The sequence below is a fragment of the Ammospiza nelsoni genome, chromosome 24 (assembly GCF_027579445.1).
Source record: "Ammospiza nelsoni isolate bAmmNel1 chromosome 24, bAmmNel1.pri, whole genome shotgun sequence".
In the NCBI taxonomy this organism is placed as follows: domain Eukaryota; kingdom Metazoa; phylum Chordata; class Aves; order Passeriformes; family Passerellidae; genus Ammospiza; species Ammospiza nelsoni.
The window spans coordinates 4,383,254-4,388,578 of NC_080656.1; positions in this window are offsets into that span (position 1 = coordinate 4,383,254).

Genomic DNA, 5,325 nt, shown 5'->3' on the forward strand with positions numbered 1-5,325 from the left:
CCTGTCCCAAGGCTGTGGAGAAAGAGCTCTGCTTGCTGCAGCTTTATAAATCAGCATCTTGGGCTGCCACTCCACCCCTCCCCTTCCAGGTCCAGCCCATCTTCTGTTTCACCTGGAGTAGGTGGAAAAATACCACAGTAATGGGCATGTGGGTTTCAGGTCAGATAGGTTCTAATTATTCCTTTGTAGTGTTTGCTCACAAGTAGGGAACAGGTGTCTTATTCATCTTGCTGGAAGCAAGGAGTTTCCTCCAGAGACTTTCCAGCTCCAGGCTCCCCTGGATCCTGGGCTGAAGGAGGGCTCTGCACATTCTGTCTCACCTGCCCAGGTGATGCTCTCCTTGCCTGAGGCCCCTCCAAGTTGAATTCCTGCCTTATTTGCAGGGATTTGGTGGAGTGGTGCTCTCTGAAGCTACACAGCTTGGACTTCACTCTGAATCCTTGCCTTGTATTTCGTGTGTTTTCCACCCTCATGCTGAGCGGGGAGAAGTGAATGAACTTCCTGGTGCTTGTCCAGCAGGGCACTTACCTGAGCAGTTCTTGCACCAGTTACCAGCTTCCAGGTAGGAGTGATAATGACATTTGTGACACTTCTGGTGCCTGGCTGGTCTCATCACTTGGGAGCGAAGCTGCTTCTTCACCTCTGAGGCTGAACTGATGAAAAGCTGAGTGAAACACGGGGAATGGTCATCTGTAGTTTAATGTTATTTGGGGAAAACTTTGCTGTCATCCACCTAAATGTGCTGATCAACAGCATTTGGTCTTTAATATAATAATCTTTACTGTTATAGTCTTGAATTCTATGTAATCCATAAACTTTAAATCCATTGGAGATACTGTGTGTGGCGCCACTAAAGAATTCAACATCTAAACGTGCTGATCAACAGCATTTGGTCTTTAATACGATAACATTTAATCTTTGCTCTCATAGTCTTGAATTCTATGTAATCCATAAAATTCAAATTGGAGATACTGTGTGGTGCCACCACAGAATTTAACATCTAAATTGCTGATCAACAACATTTGGTCTTTAATATTATAACCTTTAATCTTTGCTGTCATAGTCTTGAATTCTGTGTAATCCATAAACTTGAAATCCATTGGAGATACTGTGTGGTGCCAGCAGAGAATGACTCAAGTTGTGGTCAGGGATATGACGTGTGGCTGGAGATAATCAATCAACTTTATCAAACCACAGATAAAAGCTGTTAGCAGAGGGGAAAATCCACAAGACATCATGGATTACCTCAATAAAAGCAGGAATAATCCATATTCAAATCAAGTTCACGGGAATTGGAGTCCCAGACCTCCTCAAGCTGCCCCCACTCCACAGTTTGTGTGTGTTGTTCTTTTCCCACGGAATTGTTTGACCCTGGGACGTTGCGCAAGGTGTTGGAGTGGATCTGGAAAGGTTTCGTGTTCAGTTTCTGCTCCTTGATGCACTCAGAGCTGCGTTTTGGCCTGGAATATCAACATTTCCCTACCTCTGAGAGTGTGAGCAAAGCAGGGGTGAGCTGGCTGTGTGCAGGGAACCTGTGCTGTGTGATACCAGCACTGAGATCCTCCCCTCTGTTCTGGGACAGAGCCAGAGCAGGGTGATGGAGAGGAAATGTGAGAATATTTGACATCCAGCTGGACTGCTCAGCCTGGAATTTGGGGGATTTGAGATGGGAAGTGGCCTTGGAGATGGGGAAATGCCTTCCAGGGATGTCTCACATGCCATCAGGGCTGCAAAATGTGACACCCAGCACATTTCACCCTTTTGCAGGTTTGAACTGGGCACCGAGATCTCTAACCCAGGGATGTGCATCCCACAATTCACAGATCCATGAGAGCAACCACCGTGTGCTTTTTAGCAATGCTTTGTGATTCAGGACGTTTATCTGGGTCATTTGGGCACTTTTTGCATTTGCCTTCCGTAAACCGAGACGGCTTTGCCTGGGGAGGAACGTTAGAAATGCAAATGAGGGAAATGTTTGGCAACAAAGCACCGGGTAACGCTGCTGCTCACGGGGTGTTTGTCCCGACCCATCTGCCCGCTGAAGGATGTGCTCCGAGGCCAGGGAGCTGAGCTGGGAAAGTCTCTGTGGACGCTTCTGTGGCTCGGGATCGACAGCGGAATTGCTGCTGGCAAGCCACCTGTGAGGAGCTGCCAAGTTCAAAGGGCAAATCTGAAGTTAAAGTTCTGTGGCCAAAATTCCATTAAGTCTGTCAGCTGCAGGGCTTTTTTTGGCCCTTTACAAAGCAAGGATGAGGAGCGCTGTATAAAAGACAAATCTCTTGTTTCTCATGAGCCAACAGGAGGTGGTTGGACAGCTGGAATCCTCCTTGTTAGCTGGGGTCACTTGTCAGGACAAAATTTGTGTTTTGTCACTTGGCTGTGCTGAAAAGGTCCTGGGAACAGAGCCCAGATGTGAACCCGGGCTGAATTTCTTTCCAAAACCAAATCCTGCTCCGTACCTTGCAAGACCTGGCATGTCCCGAGAGGAACATACCTGAGGGCTGGGACTGTCACGTGTGCTCCTGGTGTGTCACAACAGCCACAGATGAGGGGGGAGAATGAGTGAGCATTGTGCTGGTTCCTAAAGATCATCCTAGAAAAATAATCTGGCCCTTTTGGATTATTATGTCTCACATTTATTCACCAGAATTGAGACCAGTTTGGATCCTATGTGAAGAAAGACAGCCAGGAGAATGTTTGGATGTTATTCAGCACAGGGAGGCCACATTTCTTAAGTGGTTGGGTCTCATCTCAGTGCTCAGATTGTCCAATTCCTCCAGGTTTCGAAGTAAAAGTGTGAATGTTTGTAAAGCATTTTGGAGTAAGGAGAATGCACTGCCCCTGCCTGATGAGCTTTGCTGTGTTCTTTACACGTCTTGGATGAAGCAGGACGAACATGAGCGGTGGAAGGACATGAAGCCGCAGAGAGGGAGGTAAATCGATGCCAAATTTTGCTAAAGTTTACTTAAATTTGCAAAAATTGTTTAATTTTGCTTTAATTTGCTTTTCTCGGGGGTGGAGGAGCGCGCTGGCTGCACTTCCCGGGCCGGCCGGGAGAGGGCGCACGGCTCTCTGCGCTCAGCGGTTCCTTCGCCAATTCCTGAAAAATTCCTGAAAAATTCCTGAAAAATTCCCCAAATTCCCCCAAAATGAGCCCGAATCTGCCTCGGTGTCCCAGCACATCCCTGTCACCTTTTCCGCAGTGCCACCCCACCACGGGAGGTACGTGGAGCTGTGGCAGGGAGGCCAGAGGAGGCTCCAGGATGATAAGAAAACGAGGATTATTCAGCTTTTTTTCTGCAGAAGAGACCTGGGGTGACCTCATTGTGACCTCCCTCTGCATGAACTGAACCAGCAAGAAAATTTCTGCAATGCTCTGGGGTGACAGGACAAGGGGGAGTGGCTTCAAACTGAAAGAGAGGAGGTTTGGATGCGATATTGGGAAGGAATTCTTTCCTAGGAGGGTGGCACAGAGAAGCTGTGGTTGGTCCTGGATCCCTGGAATTGTCCAAGGCCAGGTTGGATGGGTTTTGGAGCACCCTGGCAAGGTGTCCCTGCCATGCCAGGGTGGCACTGGATGGGATTTAAGGTTCCTTCCAACCCAAACCATCCTGGGGTCCTGTGATTCTACAGAGAAATTATTTGTTTGGTTTATTTGGGTTTTGTTAGTTTGTTTATTTTCCTCCCAAGGGTAAAACCAACCCTGAACTCTCCAGAGTCAGACAAGTGGAAGGGGATGAAGATTTATTCGGGGTCCATCCTCTACCCAGGAGTAAATTTCTGTTCTTTCCTTGTTTTTCTGCTGAGTGGAGAGCAGAAATCCCCCTTCCCTCTAAGTCCCAAGTGCTAAATCTTCCCCATTTTTCTCCTTCATTTAACCCAAAGATGTTCAACCATAATTCAGAGGCCGCAAGTAATGAACCAAGCACCTGTAAAAACCTCTCAGAAGCCAAATGAAGCCAAAGCTTAAGTGATATTTGGACAGTGGTAATTTGGGCATTGGCTGTAAACCACTCCTTGTCTGAGCATTCGCCTCTGACAGGGGGAATTTTACCTGAAAACCTGAATTTCTCCGCTTTTTTCCCCTCCTAATTTCTCCATTTATGTTAATCAAAGATAAGTGGGAAATGCTGAGGAGCCAAGCGTTTCGTTGCCAGCTTTCAGGTAGACCACTCCTTGTCTGAGCATTCACCTCTGACAGGGGGAATTTTACCTGAAAACCTGAATTTCTCTGCTTTTTTCCCCTCCTAATTTCTCCATTTTTGTTAATCAAAGATAAGTGGGAAATGCTGAGGAGCCAAGGGTTTCACTGCCAGCTTTCAGGCTGGCATTTGAAATGCTGAACTCTGCTCCAAGCCCGTTATAAATGCCATCGTGACTTGGTGTCCCTGCAGACCTGGCACAGCCACCTAAGCCTGAGGCCATTCCAGGGCAGGGTTTGGGTTTTCCAGGAGGATTTCAGTTTTCCTTCAGCCTCTTGAAGCTGAGCTGGGCTCTGAACACCACAAAGGGATGGCACAGGTGGAATTCAGCGTTTCATCTCTACATCTTTCCACACTGCCTTGATTTCTTCCCATCCCCTGGTGAATCTTGGGGGCACTGACTCATTTTTCACCTTGTTTGCTGAGGGTTTTTGGGTTTCTACAGCAACATTCCCACTTTTTTGATGTTCATTTTAAGCTGTTCATTTTAAACATTTTAATGTAGGCCATTAAAAGTCATGGCTGTCTTTAATTTATAGATCAGGATGCTGCTGCCTGCCCAAAGAGAGTTCAAAAATCAGAATTTGCGCATTTCTTCTCACAGGGAAATTCACTGAGAATCAATTTTCTGTCGATGTTTTCTGTCTGTGAGGAAGAAAAACAAATCACAAGCGAGTCACAGCATCCAGGACTATTTTACTCTTCTCAATATTTTATCTTCCTGCTTCCTCATGCTCCTAAATACGAACAATTACTGGATTCATACTGCTTTAAAAAACAGTAAAGAAAATTGATTTTCCTCCTTGTAACTTCCTGGAGCTGTCAGGAGCAGCCAGGGCAAGAAATTGGTGCAAAATGACAGAACTTCTTTGTTTGAATATGGTGATATTCCCCATATTTCATTATTTATAGGAATTTGTAAATTGCAGTCTTTTAAACAGCTGCTGTCTTAGTGCTTTAATTCTCAGCTTAAAAAAATTTATGTATATATGTATATATATACACACACACATACATATATGTCTATATGTAAATGTATGTGTACATATATAAATTATAAATTTATATATTTTATCTTTTGCATCTATAAATTATATTAAATTATATATAGTTTATATAAAAT